Source organism: Cupressus sempervirens, chromosome 8 (assembly GCF_028749045.1).
Source record: "Cupressus sempervirens isolate cs-2001-9-10 chromosome 8, ASM2874904v1, whole genome shotgun sequence".
NCBI classification, from domain to species: Eukaryota; Viridiplantae; Streptophyta; class Pinopsida; order Cupressales; family Cupressaceae; genus Cupressus; species Cupressus sempervirens.
The window spans coordinates 350,201,366-350,220,693 of NC_143125.1; the positions used below are offsets into that span (position 1 = coordinate 350,201,366).

General features: G+C 38.9%; 1 protein-coding gene across 7 annotated transcripts in view; it reads left to right on the forward strand.

Annotated features, from left to right (window-relative positions):
- The window catches only part of GMI1 (gamma-irradiation and mitomycin c induced 1), a 393,394-nt gene that overhangs the window by 53,110 nt on the left and 320,956 nt on the right, over positions 1 to 19,328 (forward strand). The window lies entirely within an intron of this gene.

Consider the following 19,328-nt stretch of genomic DNA (forward strand, 5'->3'; position numbering starts at 1 on the left):
TTTTATTTTTTTTGGTGGGGCGGGGGGGCATGGCAAAGCCCGCAACAAGGTCAAGGTGCAGTGCCCCTTGTGGGGGTTTATGAGTAGTGCCCCTAGTGGGGTCATGGGGTTGTGCCCACTACCAAGGCCAAAATAGCACCTTGAGAAGGACATGACTACATGGTGCACAACATTTTCCTGATTATTTTAAGATGTGAAAAACCAGTGCTGCTAAAGCTCAAATCTGTGTCAAAACCACCAAACATTGCTCTAGATCCTTGCAAATCACCTTTGAAGACCTTGTTACTTTTGTTCTCCCCAAATGGCAGTTTAGAATTCGTAAAATGAAAAGATATAATTTTGTTTGGCCGACAGTCCCTATTAGGCAACAATGGCCAATGAATAATGCAATTATCACCGTTTTATTGGTGATAAGTTGCAGTTTTATTGGCGATAAAATTACAACTTATTGGTGATAGAAATGATGATAAGTTGTTTTAGTGCCATGAATGTTTTATTGTGAAAAGTGCACTTATTGCTTTATCAGCGATAAGTGCAATTATGAATGTAAGTATTGTTGCACTACAATTTTTATATTCAGAATGAATCAATGAAAGAGTTTATTATATTCAGAATGAATCAATGAAAGAGTTTTATTGACATCCATGTGACCATCGGTCTAAGGGACCAAAAGAAGAGTCAGTTAAGTAGCCTGCTGTAATTTCTCCAGGTTGTCCCTTTTGTCGTAGATCTGCATTAGGAAGGTAGCCCATCTTGTGTAATTTTGTTTCCTCGAAAAGTTCATGCTGTTCACCTGCAAGTTGCCCTTGTATTGGCTATGAGTATCGTTATATGCAGCACAATCTTTGACAAAGTGCCATTCTAGCCTTCCAACTATCAGTTTCACATCACAAATGATGAGAGCTGGTTCTCAGTTGAGCAATTAAAATTTTGTCCTTTCCTTTAATTGCGGTTCCTAAATATTCTTTATCACCATGATCCCATGTTTGATTAAATTGTTTGACGTAATAGGCCTTTTTTCTAGCTATCTGATTTGTCCACATGGCAGTCCTATATTTCTATAACAACCATTTCTTTATCTCTATGTTGGTGTTTGGGCACTCCTAAGGATTAATGTTCCATTTATTTGTAATATCCCAGTTGGATATTTTCCCAAATTTGCTCACAAATAAATTTCAGAAAACAACATACATCCTTTGCAAATAAAACTAGTAGAATAGACCAACAATGAATTAAAATGTTTATAAAAAAACTCAGTTTTAGTACAACTTCTGAAATTGTTATTGTATTATAAATCAGCAATACAATAACATGCACAAAATCCAATCTTTAAAACCATTGTCACGGTCAGATTGGAGAAAAATAACAACATGCATCTGCAATCCCAAATGTGAATTCTGATGTGAATCCACCCCAGAAGATGAATCAAGGCTACGTCCAATTCATCGAAGGAAAACCTGAGGGTTTGCATCCTCGGATCCTGAATAGAAGCTGAAGCTTCCTTAATTTCTCCAAGACAAATTCCAAACCAAATCAATATCCAAGCATACTCAAATGAAATCATCTCTCCTCCTTTGATTGTCCAATATTATGACTCTTAAGCTTCTTCTACCCTTTTTTCATGTCCTCTTGTCATTTCGTCTCTTTATTAATGCTTAATCTCTCAAAAGAGAGACATTACAAGTCCTCCCTCCTCGAGATTGCTTCTCCTCAAGCAATTGGTGCCAGGATCCCATATAAATCTGCAAGTAGGCCTGTAGCCCAATCCGAAAATTACTGCGACACCCGTCCATTGCACTAATTTGATTAAAACTGCTCCAGGCCCGAAATTGTGTAGCCACTTGTCAATACACTCCCGGAGTAACGCATCAATCATACCAATACCAGGATCCCGCACTACTATACTATCACGACCATCAGATATGAGAAGATATAAATGTCTTGAGGAGCTATTAATACTGGACAATTCTCCATATATGAGTGATTTCCTGTGGAAATGCATACTGAACTCCATAATTTTCCATCCCGAGCTATTGATGAAGTAATCAAACTGCTAAATAGCTGAGATTAGTACCAAAGATGCAGAGAGGCCATACATTCTGTCATTAGCTTGGAATACACTTGGGTACATCACTGTCATGAGTAAAAAAATGACTAAAAATCCATCCCCTATGATCAAATTATAATTCCCATCAATTCTCAACCATGTCCCTATTCAGCTGGTGAAGCAAGGAATCTATCCAACTCATGTGTAGCTCAGAAATTAAAACCATGTGTAAGCTGATCAAAATAAGAGAGAGTGCTAAATCTAAAAATCAGGTCACCACACCAATCGTATGAAGCAAAGTCACTGCTAGGAACTGCAATTGGGTCCCACATCTTCCAGTCAGGATCATCCTCATCATGGGAATCTGAAAGATCTTCTATACCTAGCTCAAAAAGTGATCAAATTCCTTAATCACTTCCTAGAAAAACTCATGCTTTCTCTTATCCTCGTGCTCTCTAGATTGTTTGGTGATAACAATATGATTTTCTGCTTCATGAAGAGCAACTCATGTATTATTCAATGCCTACCGAGCATTTTGAAGCTCCCTATTGAACTTATTAACCTCATCATCTTTTTTCCTTAGTTGACCAGCATATAATTCAGCAACTTTTAAACTATAATCCCAGTCTGAAATCAAACAGAAATAGTCTGATTTCAAAATTCTAAGGCTACTTCAACTCTTTGTAAATCAGCAACAATAGAATCACTTTCCATTCCCTTTTTCCTCTCATCTATATGTACCTTCCTGTGGACATCTTCGACGATCTTGTGAGTATCATCATAACACACTAAGGCTGCAACAATCATCTCTTCATCAACTTTCAGCTGTTTTCTTAAAGTATCATTGTCACCTTGGCATGTATTTTGTAATTGGTCACCTCGAGCACCGTCATCCTGAAATTTTGTTTTTGATTGTTTCACTTAATCACTATTATGTATAAATGAGTTGTCATAGAAAATACACGACTCATCAAGGATGTCATCAATGTCATCGTATGCTTCAAGCTCCATGTTTGATTGAATTATGTGTAATCACAAGGTGGCTGTCATTTTATCATTTTCAGGAATATTCTTATCATATGAAGTCTCCGACACACTCTTCCCTCCAATTAGACCATCCTCCTCAAGATGTTTGTCTACAACCAACTCCAAGTCACCAATGTAGAGAGTTCCATCACCCATACTTGTGCTGTTTTGTAGGAGCAGAACTGAGAGTTTTTTATCTTCTTGTTTCCAGGTCTGATTTTCTATGTTTGGCTTAGCTTCATTATGATCTTCACACATGTGATTTGGGGTCCAAGTTTGTTGGCATGTGAAACAAATATATTCATGTCTCATTTGGTTTTTGCTCACTTTTGGAGATCTCACATCTTGTTTATCTTGTTTACCTGCTGATGTTAACTCTCGTTCAGTCATAAGCCCATTGAACATGTCAAACTTATGTTCAATTAATTCTTCCACAAGCTCGTAAGCCATAGGTGAGATTGTATTCTCTTCTCTCTGCATAGCCAACAAGTCATCTTTTAATTGCTTTCATAAGTCATCGTTCTCATCAAGGATCAATGACATGATGTTTTTACACAAGCTCTCACATTGTTAGAATGATGTATCCTAAATTCTCTTAAGAAAATTTGAAACAATTGCCGAATCATCTCCTCACAACCGAGGTCCAACATGAGAATGAAAAATTTGGTTTTTTTCATTAGTTCGAGAATCTTTGCATTCTTGCCACAAGTAGGGTGCTTGTCCTCATGTAAGCCCCGTAGACTGCCCATCGTCAGCTGTAAGACTTTCCTCAACACATCGTCATTATAGGGTGCTATAGGCGTTGTTATCCATATGATCTCATTGAGACATGAAGCCACTATAAGTCTACATTTTTATTTGGATGTTCCATAAACCTGCATTGAACCAAATCGATCATTGATGGCCTGATCTAATTTGGACAGACATGTTTATAATTCCTCCAATTTTACAATGACATCATCCATACATTGTATTGACTCCTCCAGTGATATACAATTTGTTCCCAATCTCCCTTTCCTTTTGCAAGTCTTGTAGCTGTTTATTGTTAAAGGTATCATTGAATTTTTTTGAGAAGAGGTTACTTTTCAAATTTTCCATTGTTTGGCTCTATTGTTGCCAACTCTAATATTCCTATGGTTTCCTAGTTATACTTACATTGTTCAAGTCACTTTGTTGATTGTTCACAAAATTCCAACTAATAACACTCACACTCTAGCCTTCCAAAGGTTTCAATCTTTTTAATTCTTCTGTATCGATGCTACTTTTGTTGTGTTTCTTTTCCAAACAATGAAGCCGATTTATGTTGTCTCTGCTATCTAGCCATTCTATTCAATAGTTGTTGGTTATTAGTTACTCCATCGGAATGCCTTTTACCGTAAATGTGGACTGCTCTAGTGTTCCTCAGCTTTTAAAATTCTTCATGAATCTTTGTTTTGACTATTAGTAGTAGAGGATTTATGTTTTCTATTCATATAATCGCTTTCTTAATTTTTGCAAGAGGATATCTTCAATCTTTTTGTTGTGATCACCAATCACCCTACCTAGATCCACAAATATGAACGGTTCTCACAACAACTGTCAAGATGAATAAAATCTGTTTATCCCTAAAAACACAAGCCCAATAACGTTTTCCCCATACCAGTGCCGAAAAACCAATTATTTTAGCACAATCTCTACAACTCAAATGTTTAACAACAAATATTTGGCCTTCCAATCTATTGATGTGAGTTTTTGTAACACCACATAACATATTAGCAATTGAATATTTGATACAGAGTATCAAACACACAATTGCTCTCTTGAAAAGTTAATGCTCATGGGATATGAGAATAACTCCAATGTTCCTTACACTTGTGGATACTCGCTCAGTTTTATCGATGTGATTTGCTAGTAATCACGTAGGCGGCCATACGGTATTCATTCGAGGATGACTTCGGTTTTTGGTGAGAGGGTGATGATTTTGTATGAGTGCTAGGTGATGTTGATGGTGACGGTGATGGTGGAGGATGTAGTGCTAGATAATGTTGATTGAGGAGGAGGCGATAATGGTTCTAATGACTTCTACGTTCCTAACTTTCTTAGAGTGAAATTCAACTACCCAACTACCCGCTATTCTACTACTACTCCTTCAACTACTCACTATTCTACTCTTACTCTTATGAATGGAAAGGTTAGCAAATGGACGGGGATCAAATCTAATGAAATCTAACCAGTGGCCCCACCTTCACAGAGGCAATGATTTGAAGAAAAAATAAACTAGTTTGCCACACAAGGCTTCCCAACAAGCCGCTAGGATGCTAGTGGTCTAGTATTGATCCCTATCAAACATTCACTAAAATCACCATACAATTAGCCATCTACTTCTACTCTAACAACATGAAATGAAATCCTACCTTAATTTGAGAGATGAGAAGAACCATGCAATACACCAAAATGATCATGTATATCCACCATGCAAGTCACAACAATGAATAGAGAACAATTTTGATAGTATCTTGGCAACAATCCTCCAACATAACTCTCTCTCACAAATGTTACTCTAACTATTTGGAAGTAGAAACTATGCAATAATACTAAAGGCTCTTAGTCACCATGCAAGTCACAACAATGAGAAAGAAAGCGATTTTGGCATTATCTTATGAAACAATTTTCTCGGACCCTTACAAATGAGAGCAAATGGCCTTTTATAGATGCCAAAATTACAACTGATGGTAGAGATCAAAAGCAAAATTGACGATCTAGATTAAATCCTAGGAACCTTAATTAGGGTTGCCACCCCATCGGCCAATGAGAAGATGCCACCTCGTCAATGGACCAATGAAAAAAGTGTAAAAGTGGCAATCAATGAGAAGACACCAAAATGGCGGCCAATTAGAAATAGACACTTGTTCTATACTAGAAGAAAGAGAAATTGCCACTTGGGCTTACAATAAATGATCTTCTAATATGACTCTCCCTTTTTCTTTCATTCTTTTAGCGAAGGCAATGAACTTAGCTAGCCTTTCATTGATTTCTTCCATGGGAGGACAAGTTGTGTGCTTTGTCTTGAGCTCTAGCAATTTCATCACACTGTTTGCTGCGTGTAGTGTCTTCTCATGGTCCTTCTCATCCGATAAAAGCATTGAGGGAGGAAAGGGTGTTCAAATATTTCTTCCTGATAGCAACCTTTCCTAGCTCATCTAATCTTGATCCAAGTCTTGTCTCATCAATGTCCTCTTCTCTGATGTCTTCAAAATCAAGTGCCTCCCCAACATCGCTCATCATGGTTGTAATGGAAGTATCGACCCCTGGGCTGTGATGTGCAACCGCCTTCTATATATCTTCTTTGCCAAAGGGGATTGTCCTTCCATTTAGTTTGGCCTTTACCTGTATCATGTTTATTGTACCGACATTGGTATCGTTTATCTGCTTCATTTTCGAGAAGACGGTTGTTTTGGGCATCATATCCTCTTTGTCTTTCCTAGTATTTGTTCCCTTAGGATTCTTGCTTGCACTACCATCCTTCATCTTGTCGCCCTATTACGGGATGGTAAAGTGGTGGACAATGAGTGCAAGAAGAACCAAGGGAGACAATATCTAGACAAGAACAAAAGAAGGAAGTTAGCTTAAGGACCCCTTTCAACTTTAAATGATTAAAAGTCACCTCTACCAATAGCCGGATCTTGACTCTTTTGGAATTTAGGATCAGAGCTTGAGAATTTCAAACTCTCTTGCAAATTAGAAATTTAAAAACTTGAAACTGTCCACCATTTGTCCACAAAAATTTCAGATCTTTGATCTCAATAATTTCCCAAATAAAATCGCCCAATTTAGGGCAGAAATCACAGCTCCCTCCACAAAAATCAGAATTTGCAAAAAAAAATCGCTTAACACCATGAAAATCTGCCTTCCAACAAAAATCACTCAAAAGAAAGAGCCAATTCTGCCCTAAGAAAATTGCTTATGAAGGAGAAATCTGCACTTGCAAGAAAAATCGCCCAACAATGGAGAGCTGCTCCAAGAAAAAATTCGCCCAAAACAAGAGAAGACTGCCCTTGCCAAAAATTGCCAAACACCTAACAGGAGAAGATGAGAAGTGTGGAGAGAAGAGGAGAAAGTTTCCTCTTATACCCAACTTCACGTGCCTTCCCTAGCTGGCCGACTTGGACTTGGAGGGGGAAAAAACAAAAATTAAATTATAAATCTGGCCCAACAATAAATGCTTAACCAAAATTAACTTTGCCATGATGAAAATTAAATTTTTTAAAATTACCAATTGGACCAAAATTGCAAAAAGAAAATGAATAATGCCTAGGAGGTGCTAAATATATCCATTAAATGAAGATTTAGTAATTAATGTGTCATTAAAATCGGATTTTGGGTAGCCAAAAGCCATTTTTCAATATTAAATTACCAATTTCATTAAAGGCTAAAAAGTTTTCAAGACAATTTTAACCCATTAAAGCCAATTTTTGCAATTTATGTCGAAATCGATTTTGCTATGCCATTAAAATTTTTGACAAAAATAAAATTACCTCTAGAGTCTAAAATCGACTTTGCAATTTGGCTTCATCTCCACAAAATTAATTTTTTTTTCACCAAAGAAAAATTTAAGATTTTCCAAAACTCAAGTCTAACAAAATTTCCCTTTTGAAAATTATTCAAATTTAAAGAGTTATATCCGGATTTTCAAAAGAAAACGTCTAATTACAAGTTTTGCAATTTTATCCTACCAAGTGTTGCCTTTTGAAATTTTGTCTGGCCTAAGGATGAAATTGGTTGTTCTGGAAAATGAAGTTGGAACCGGGTGAAAATAAACCTAGCCCTCCCCTTGTGGCCTGAAGGTGTCTAAGACTCAAAACTCTAAAAAAAATAAATCAAAATTTGTTGGACAATCCAAAAATTTGCCAAGGCGATTAAGAAAAGGGGGTCCCCAAAGTTTTGGGGCGATGGTGAAGAACCTCACAACACAATAATGAAATCATTTCTTTTGTGTAGTTTCTCTAGCGATAAATTTTGTAGATGCTGCAATGAAAAGACTGGGCAGGAATTATGAGCTGATCAATATTTAACAAGAAATATGACACCGATGATAAAACTTGTGCTTTTCTCTTTTTGTTGTGATGCCACTTTCCAAAGTTTTGTGCTTGCAACAAATGCCTCCAATCCTCACAACATGATAAAAGCTTCCACAACTTAGGAATATATGTATCAATCAATACTTAGCATGCAACACTTTATGAGGACTAAGAATTTTCCATGATAAAGATAGACAACGACTTTGTAGAATAATATCTTCGGTGCCTTGAGATATTTACGACAAACACCAAATGCCTTGTAATTATATTCAATTGATGACAAATCTTTCTTAAGATTTTCAAACACTGGCAATTCCCAATATCAAGAATAACTCCCGTTTTGGTGATATGTGGGAGGGTGTATGCTGTAGAAGTTCGGGTCCAGTTTTTATGATATTCCTTCAAGTCTTCAACAACAACCAATCTTCAAGTCTGTAAACAATGTGCTTTCAGAAAAGATAAATTAATAGGAAAATAAACAGCGTGCTTTGCATCTACGACAAAGTGAGAGCTCTCTCAAGATTTAGGTCCATTACCAGAAAATATGTGGACTTCTATATCTCACGACAACTATTTACCTTTACGGGTAACTCACAAATGGTAAGTATGAATTTTTTTTTGGCAAAAATTCATGTGGAATGAATGTTATAAGCCTCAATATTAATTGCCACTGTTGTCAAATGGAATTTATAAATCTGCAACTTTAACGACACGACAATGCTGATTATTACCGTCTGTGGGTATGAGCAATATTTCAGTCCTCCAGTATAATTTTCGTGGCAACCAAATGACAATTTTAATTATTCGATACCAAGAGCTCCAAATGCTGCTAATAGGTAAAATGGAAAAATGTATGACTTTCCTTGCATTACCATTGTTCAACAAGACAACCATTGTGGCGCTCCCTCCATCTTTTTGTATGGTACTTTTAAGATTCCCGCTCAGGGAATTGAAGTGGTAATCTATTCCCCTGAACCTTTCAAACTCACTTGATCTCGATAGGATACAACAACTAGGAAAGTGACCTGTCTCCAACTTAAGCTCGCTATCTGAATTTTTCTTGAGCTATGCTGCAAATACCATTCAAGCTGAGAGTTTCTGATTCTTGGCGGATGTGTAAGGAATTTTCTGAGGACTCTTTTTCCTTTTCCCTTAAAACTCAATGCTTGACTCAACACGAGTTTTGTTGCTTCTCCCCTGATGATTTATGCAAGGTCGAATTTTGTCACTTGTCAGCATTCAAGGCTTGCTACCTCCACTGTAAATGGTACTTGATGGCTTCTTTGAGTCAATCACCCATCACGGCTATGAAATGACCATGAATCACATCCCTCTGTCACAACTCGAACATGAATAATTTCTTGGTTGTGGCAAATCAATAAGCATTATGAAGATTACAAATCCTGTCAAGGAAAACCAATAGGTACCATTAAATGTTCCCCTTGGTTTTCTAATGTTTTCCAAAAAACCTCGTGTCAAACAAAAAGCGTGATAAAAGTTTATTATAGTTTGCTTTCACTATTTAACTCCAATCATAGCAAAAAATATGTATGTTCATTCTTAACCCAGCAATGGAACTTCAAGGGCCAATATGTGGACTTGTCGGTACAAACTCCCAGTAAAGGCAAATCGTCACTGCAGCTGCTTTCCAGCCACAACAAATACATATACGGCAGGCTTGGAAGCCTTCAAATTAAAACGGACTCAACATGAATTCATTCAACATTTCAAATTCAGAATTAATAAATCTTTATTTTCTCAAATAAACAGGAGTGAATGTAATGTCCTCTGAATAAATTTTGGAATCTGTAACCCTTCTCTCATGAAGAATGCACAATTTGGCCAATCTGCTTGAAATCTCGTAATAATCACTCTAAATAAACTTCGTCAATTTTATCTCCAATAAACTTTACAGGTTGGCAGAAAAACAAGCTCTGATACCAATGTAATATTGCTGTCCGATATTTTTCCCAAATTTGCTCACAAATAAATTTCAAAAAACAGCATGCATCCTTCGCAAATAAAATGAGTAGAATAGACCAGCAATGAACTAGAACGTTTATTAAAAAACTCAGTTTTAATACAACTTCTGAAATTGTTATTGTTTTATAAATCAGCAATACAATAATTACATGCATAAAATCCAATCTTAAAAACATTGTACAGTCAGATTGGAGAGAAACAACAACATGCACCTGTAATACCAGATGTGAATTCTGATTTGAGTCCACCTTAGAAGATGAATGGGGGCTACGTCCAATTCACCGAAGGAGAATCTAAGGGTTTGCGTCTTCGGATCTTAAATAGAAGCTGAAGCTTCCTTAATTTCTCCAAGAAAAATTCCAAACCAAATCAATATCCAAGCATGCTCCAATGAAATGATCTCTCCTCCTCTTATTGTCCAATGTCATGACTCTTCAGCGTCTTCTCTACCCTGTCTCCTTGTCATCTTGTCATTTTGTCTCTTTAATATTAAATTGACTCTTTTATAAATCTGCATTAAGCTCTCATAAGACAAATTACATATTTCATGAATTTGAGTTTAGAATTCTTAATGTCTCAAAAAAGGGACATTACAAAGGGACATTACATTGTTCAATCATTCGGTATTTTGTTTCCTCCATGTTTTTTCTGTATGTTCGAGCTCCTCGTTGGTATGGGCGTACTAGAAGGTGAATTTCTCAATAGGAATAAAAATCCAAGAAGACACATGATTTTGTACCTGATTTAGGAGTTTCTCAACAAGAAAAAGGTGTTGGATTATATCTCTTGGATGTGGAATAGAGGCCATCTTTGGAAGAAGGTGAATTACCATTAGTAACTCAGCAAGGGAAATCCCTCCACACTTTTCTTTTAGAAAAACAAGTTCTGGCCAGCCATGTCTGATGAGGACTTTGGTTCTCCCTTCCCCTATGACTATTTAGCAGATACTGCAATTCTTCCCTCTTGGTTGGAGGCTTCAGTATCAAAGAAAAGGAAGATGGTACCTTTTTAGAATTCGAGATGATACTATAGTGGGGCGATTCTTGCAAATGACACCCTAGACTAATGTAATATCACACCCCTTCCATAATTTTCAAATTTTTTGCAGAGTATATGACTGAGTTCTTCAAGACTTTTGAGTTTTCACTATGTTCTATTTTTTGCATAAGATATTGGTTCGAGTTCGGTTCGAAGTTCGAAGTTCAAGAACCGGTTCACAAGTTTGTCAAAACTTTGGAAAGGGGTTTGGGTTCGTTAGTACAAAATACATGTAAAAATTATATATATATATATATATATATATATATATATATATATATATAAAGCATGAGTTAAAATTAGAATGTAGGATAAACACATTTAAACAACAAAAATACCAAATGCTTGTAATCAAAGTAATCATACCATCATATAGTTCAAATAACAAGTTCAACATCAAAGATTCAAAACATTAAAGGTTCTCTTTTAGAGCCCTGCCAGCTGAAAAGATAAATAAAACAGGGATGCCCATTGGCTCTTGCTATTTTTGTGATTGCTTCTAATGGTAATCTTTTACTTGTTGAGAGATATGACTAATGGAATGAAAATCAATGATCTTTCTCTTCCGAGTAAGGGTAAATTTTGAATATTCAGTTTTCTGATAATACTGCATTTTTGGTGATTTTACAGTAATGAAAATTTGAGAACCTAATGTGCGAGCTTGATGGTGCTAAGATTTCCAATAGCAAGTCTATGTTGCTAAGCTGGAACTGTTCACCTCTTGACTAGTTTAAGAAGTTTGAGCTGAGTTGAGAGGGTTCCAACATGCGAGATACCTTGACATCCCATTTGCTATCAATCCTTCCCTTAAATCAATGTGGGATTGGATTAAGTTAAAATTGAATTTATATCTCCAAATGGAATAGACGATATCTCTCCTTAGCCTGTAAAAGCAAGTTTATCAAACAATTATGCTCTCCTATTTTTTGTACTAGGTGTATAGCTACTTTGCAATAGTCAAGTTAACGAAATTCAAAAAAGAATCAGGAAATTCCTTTGGTTTGATGACGATTAACAACATGGTCCATCTGGTTTTGAACACATTCAATCCCACAGTCAAAAACTCGCACCTACCTGAACCAGACTTCGAACCGGACTCGAACTTCAAACCAGTTTGAACTTCTGCTGGTCTGGGGTGTGTAGGGACGAACAATGGTATCTTAGTTTTTTGTTTGTTTTCTGAATTCTTTGATTGGAAATGGGAGGGAATTATTTTATATGACTAATGAATTTAATATCGTCGGTAAATATTGTGTAGCCGACGGCCCCTTCGGGAAGGTTATTGTTATCTAATCGACGGACCTCTTCGGGAAGGTTCTTTGGAAAGTATATATACAACCTTCGAGATCATTGTAATCATCATAAGCATTATGTAATCTCTTCGGCATATATGTGAATAAAAGGAGTACTGTTATTCTTATCTATTATATGTATGCATTAATTTGTTTACCCCATACGATAAACATTTGGTGCCATTGCCTAATGGACCTAGAACGAAGGCAGCGGAATGAAGACTAATGCCAAATCAGCTTAACAGGGATAGAAATAAGATAAAGGGAAAATATGGAATACACACCGCGCAAAAAAATTTAATTTTAGCACAATAGGTTGAGTGCAGACGAAGGTTTCAGCAGATTGTTGACGGACACCAAAGCACCGAGGAATTGTTGGAAGAGACTCGATAGTGGTTGGATTTGTGGAAGAAGCAAGGGAGAAATTTTTGAACTTGTATACGCCTAGGGAAGAGAATCCAGATGGAAGGGAATTGAGTTGCACGGCTTGGAGTGCCGAGAGAGCACGAGCGTGGAGTGAACTCTCTTTGCAATACACTTCCGGAATGGACAACTTTGCTTAACGATGATCCTTCTTCCCCAAAAGTTGTTGCTAAGACGACTGTCCAAAACGACGTTGGTGTCAGAGTGCAAACCGCCGGGATATAGAGCGCTGGTGTTGGAGTGCAGAACATCGGTGTTGCAGTGCCGAATGCCGTTGGTGTAGTACTGAACAACGCCCGTACACAAAATCAAGTAACAATGGCAAGACCAAAGGAGAAGTTGCCAAAGTTTGATGGTGATGGAACGACTGATCCAATCAAACACTGTAATACATTCGAAACAATTTGGATGATGAATGGCGTAACTAATAGAGATGAATGGGTACGGCAATTTCCAACAACCCTAAGAGGTGTAACAGTTGATTGGTTTGCCGACACGGATCCCCAGAAATTAACTACATGGGCGAACATTAAAAAGGAGTTTATCACCCAGTTTCAATTGCTACAATGAAATTGTAGCAAAAATTTACACCCCAAAGCAAGAGAAAAATGAAACTGTCCGTGTATATGCCATAAAGCTCAAAGAATAAATAAATAAAATGGAAAGTAAACCGATAGATGGGCTGAAAGAGCGATGGTTCATTGAGGGACTATGCCTAGCGTTAAGAAAGAAAATGAAGATTGTGCCGCCATCATCATACATCGAAGCATACAATCGGGCGATGGACTTAGAGTGAACAAAAAACGAAAAAGAAGAAAAGTAGCTCATCCGACTCAGATGACGCGTCTACGGAAGAAGATAGCAGTGATGATAGAAAGGGCAGCAGAAAGGTCCAAGCTCTCCAAAAGGGTATGATCAGAATGATGAAGGAATTTAAAAGTATGCAAAAAGAGATGAAGGGACATTCCATAAAAGAATGCCCCTTCAATATGAAAACAAGAGGACATCAAGAAGTGCTTCTGACATAGGAGGCTTCTGCGTCCGAAGGGAGCGGAAACACCAACAATGATGGTGCCACTTCAGGTGGGTATAGAAACAATAGAAGAGGGCAAAACAACAATACCAACAACAATACCAACAATAATAATGGGGGCCGTAGCCGAATTCAGACGGCCGCACAACGAATCAATGCCGAGCATGCAATTTGTGGGGCCACTTTGCCCGAAACTGTACATTGGCAAACACACCAAAGTTATGCAGATGGTGTCGTCCAGGAGACCATGAAGATGCCAAGTGCCTGAAATTAGGAGTGAATTTGATCACCATCGGGACAAACGAAGAGGAGGTTTTGGCAATCACATGGAAACAAGCAAAACTGTACCACAACCCAACAGAAGAAAAGAAGAGATTGGAAGAAGCGTGGGCGAAAATTGAGAGAGCAATGCAGGCTTAGAAAGCACACTTGAAGGACACTACTGGTACCTCAACAAGGAACTGCGCAAAACAGAACATCGTATGATAGATACTACAAATTGAAGTATCGATCAAAATAAACGATCTGCTGCTCACAATGCCTGAACTTCGATCGTCAATCACAAACATCACTCCAACTGCCGAATAACCGAGAGAACATGGAATGGACAAGGAAAGTGGAGCAAGTGCAGAGGACCCAATGTTGCTAGCCTTCACATATTGACAGCATCTGGCGGAGTCGAGATGGGAATTCTGGGGACTGTTATGATAGACACAATTGTGGACAGAGGGTCAGGCGTGAATGTGTTTCCTGAAGATACCTGGAAGAAGTTGGGGCAATCGACGTTGTGGCCACCTACCTTCTGTCGTTGGTAGATATTGTGTAGTCGACAGGTCCCTTCGGGAAGGTTATTGTTATGTAGTTGATGGGCCCCTTTGGGAAGGTTCTTGTCATGTAGCCAACGGACCCCTTCGAGAAAGTTCTTCGGAAAGTATATATACATCCTTCGAGATTGTCGTAAATCATCTTATCATCATAAGCATAATGTAATGTCTTTGGCATATGCGAATAATACAAGGAGTTCTACTGTTCTTATCTATTGTCTATATGCTTTGATTCTTTTACCCCAGTACGGTAAACACCTTCCAATTACTGATGGCGGACCAACACGGAAATTAATCTCTCGGTGTCCTGATGGCACAACCAGTAACCATCTGAACACAACTATTCCTACTCGATTTTGTCGTCATCCCATTTAAGAGGAGAGGATATGATGCCATTCTGGGCCATGGATGGCTTGTACAAGAAAAGGTCAAGCATGACTGGGATGTAATGTTCTCGTTATAAAATAAATAATAAATTAAACATTTGTAACGGGCCGATTTATTTAATGTATCTCGGACCCATTTTTTTATTTTTGTCTTCGTAGTTTGTGTCGCTGTTGGGTATCTTTGTACACCCTCGGAAGGGTTTCCCAACGGGTATTTAAGCATGGCTTGTAGGAAGTCTTTAGGTATGCATTTGGATTATTTGTCTCTGTACTGCGAATTCCTGTTGGAGTTTTCTGTAATTGGCTATTTCGGAAGTGAAAGACGTTCCCTATTTGGCTCATTCGGTTTCGGTGGGATTCAACCCTCATCCTATTCTGCCTGTGTATTCTTCACTCAGATCTGGCAAATTGGAGTGCCATCATTATTTGCAAATACTTATATCTATATCAATATGTGAATGTTCTTCCATACTTGTACTGGCATTATTAGGTATCTTGTGCGAATACAATCATAGGAAACATCTTCCGTACGGCCATTGCCTGGCACCATCGTTTGTGCGGCTTTCACACACTCGTACGGACCCATCACCTTGCAATCCTTTGTAGTAACATCTCTGTATAGTCACTATACACTTACTGTACGGCATCCATAGTTTTCTCTTCCACACGACTACTTGGCTCAGCGTACGATCAACCTCTGCTCACAGTACGGGCATCCTAACTCCACCGTACAGCCACATCCACCTTACCACCGTACGGTCATTTCACACAGTCGTACGAACCAATTCCTTGCCATTTCGTAAGCTATCTTCCCTCCCCATTCCCACCTGTCACCTACTCTACCGTACGACCATATGACCTGACTTGTTGGGCATAGTCATTATTGTACTATTGACTCCACCTTATAGTTTTAACTGACAAGATCCTGGAACGGAACTTTACAGTGGCATCAGAGTGCTTCGATCTTGCCAGTCTATGGACAGTGAATGAGAGTTTATAGCCGGAAGAGGACACAATTCGTTGATTGGATGGTTGACGAACATGAATCGACCGTTGCCAAACTTGTGGCACTACTGAGGGAACTTGCCAAGAATCAGGCATAGATCACTGATACGCAACGACTCATGGAAGAAACTCTCAAGAAGTTGGCAGAGAACAAAATATCCGGAGAACAAAATAGTCAGCGCGGACTCGGTGTCGGGTAAATCAAACCCTCAGCCAACATGCTCTAGACCATCCATGCCGATTTTTCCACCATGGACAGAGGCACAACACAGAGGGAGACAACCAACCTTCAAAGAGATGAGAGAAGATTGGAAGAATGCAAACCTTGAAGAAGATATATCCTACAAAGACTACACAGATTTGAGAATGAGATATTTGGGAAGCGAAAAGAGAGGATACTTTAATGATGATCTTAGAAGGAAGTTGAGTAAGGTAAATTTGTCTCCATTTGATGGATCCGGTTCCATATCTGCGCAAGCGTGGGTAATGAAAGCAGATACCTACTTCCAGCTGAATCCTATGCCAGAAGAAGTAAGCAAATTTGTCGCGCTGCACTTGGAAGGAGTCGCACACGAATGGTGGCTCCACGACACCATCACATTAGGGCATGATCAAAGAAATACTTATGCGGAATTCACAGAGAGATTGATAGAACGATTTGATGGTAAAGATCCGGAGCTCAATTTCAAAGATTTGGCACAACTGAGACAAACTGGATCGGTCGATCAGTTCACTGCAGAATTTTAGAGACTATTTTTGGTCACGGACATTTCTGAAAGAAGATGGGTAATGCTCTTCATGGATGGACTGACAGAACCTTTGAAAGGTTGGGTAAAGGGGTTCAATCCTGCCACCCTGCCAGAAGCAATCAATAAAGCACAGAGTATGGCATCGTCATCGGCATCATCCTCTCGAAATTACTCACATCTTAAATCATCGATGTTTCTGAGGTACAAACCTCTGCCCAAGAAGCCGTCGTTGGATGAAGCTACTAGACAGGAACTCCGAAGGAAGAAATTGTGTTTCAATTGCACGGAGCCTTGGGAGCCTGGCCACTGATGCCTTGGAAAGGGGAAGATCCATTACATTGAGGTCGTCTCCGATGATGAGAACGAACAAGAAGAAATGTTGGCCGAAGATAACCAACCCCATAATGACACCGACATCAGTTTGAACCGCACTGAGAGAATTGCCACTTTGGTAGAATGCGGAGGAACCATTGCATTGGCTGGCAGCCTGAGGTGCATAGTTTTTCGTGTGCGGGGTACCCTTCAAGGACAAAGGGTTATAGTGATGTTGGATAGCGGAGCTACTCTAAATTTTATAAACTCATCCTTGGTAAAACGAAGAAGTCTACCTACAGAGGCGCACGCAGGCTTCCAGGTCAAGGTCGTCGGAGGGACTTTTCTACCCTGCATGCACTTTGTTGCTCAACTGAGTATCACAATGGCGAATCACACGGTGACTGAGGACTTCTTCATAGTGGACTTGGTCGACATGGAAGATATTCTTGGCATACAGTGGATGCAGATCCTGGATGAATACACTCAGAGTTTCAAACGGATGGACTTCACTTTTGTGGTTGACGGAAAGAAGGTTGTCCTTCGAGGAATGGCAAATGAAGGTCCGAAGGAAGTTTCTGTGCATCAGATGGAGGCAATCTTTCGGCATGATGACGTTGCGTGGGGCTGCGCATTGTCTTATTTCGGCGGAACCAATAAAAGGGTGTCGAACACCTCCGCAAGATGATGAACTTCAGGATATTTTAAGTAGACATGATAAAGTTTTCATGGATATTCCTCCTGGCATACCACCCCATCGAGGGTTTGAACACACTATCGAGTTGGAATCAGGGGCAAAGCTGGTGATAAACACACCGTACTGCCATCCCAAGAAATTCAAAGATGAGATCGAAAGGACGATTCAGGAATTGCTAGAGAAAGGATGGATCTGTCTCAGTTTTAGCCCATTCGCGTCCTCTGTGGTCTTGGTCAAAAAGGAGGACGAGACGATGCGCATGTGTGGACTACCGCGCGTTGAATAAAAAACAATAAAAAATAGATATCCCATTCTAAGGATAGATGAGTTGTTGGATGAATTGCATGCCGCTGTCTATTTTTCAAAATAGATGTCCTTTCCAGATACCATTAGGTTCACATAAGGGAGGAAGATGTGGAGAAAATGGCTTCCCGTTGTCACTATAGATGTTATGATTTTCTGGTCATGTCATTCGGATTGACCAATGCACCTGCTACATTTCAATCATGCATGAACCACATCTTCAACAAGCAATTGCGTAAGTATTTATTGGTATTCTTTGATGATCTTATTTATAGTAGGACATGGGAGGAGCACTTGAAGCATCTGCATAAAGTTCTAAGTATCATGGAGGAATAGTCCTTGTTCGCCAAGCAGTCCAAATGTGAATTTGGTATGACAGAAATATTGTACTTGGGGCATGTTGTCAGTAAATACAGAGTTCAAGTGCATTAGGAGAAGATTCAGGCTATCCTCAATTGGCCTCCCCCAAAATCAGTCACGGAATTGCGATGATTCTTTGGACTTTGCAATTACTATAGGAGGTTCGTTAAAAGGTTCTCTTAGCTCAGTGCACCTTTAACGGATGTAACGAAGAAGGGGTTATTCCAATAGAATGAAAAGGCACAACTCACCTTCGATAAGCTGAAAGAGGCCATGAGCACTTGTTCCATACTTGCACTACCTGATTTCACTCGACCGTTCATTTGGAGTGTGGCATTCGGGGAAGGCATTGGAGCGGTATTGATGCAAGATAGACACCCCATCGCTTATGAGAGCAGGAAGCTTACACCAGCAAAATGCTTATATTCCATTTACGACAAAGAAATGTTGGCCATTGTACATGCACTAACCAAGTTTCGGTAGTATCTGGTAGGTGCCAAGTTTGTCGTCCGTGCAGAGCACAACAGTTTGAGATATTTTCTAGAGCAACGAGACTTGAATGAACGACAACAACAATGGGTAAGCAAAGTTCAAGCTTTTGATTTTGACATTGAATATGTGAAAGGGAAGAACAATGTATTGCAGATGCCTTATCCAAAAAATCCACCCTCTGCTCACTAGACTAGATTTTAGCTGACTGGAAGGCACATCTATTAGTGCAATATTCCAAGAATACATTCGCTTGTGAAATAATGGACGGCCACACTCACGATGATCGGTACAAAGTGGTGGA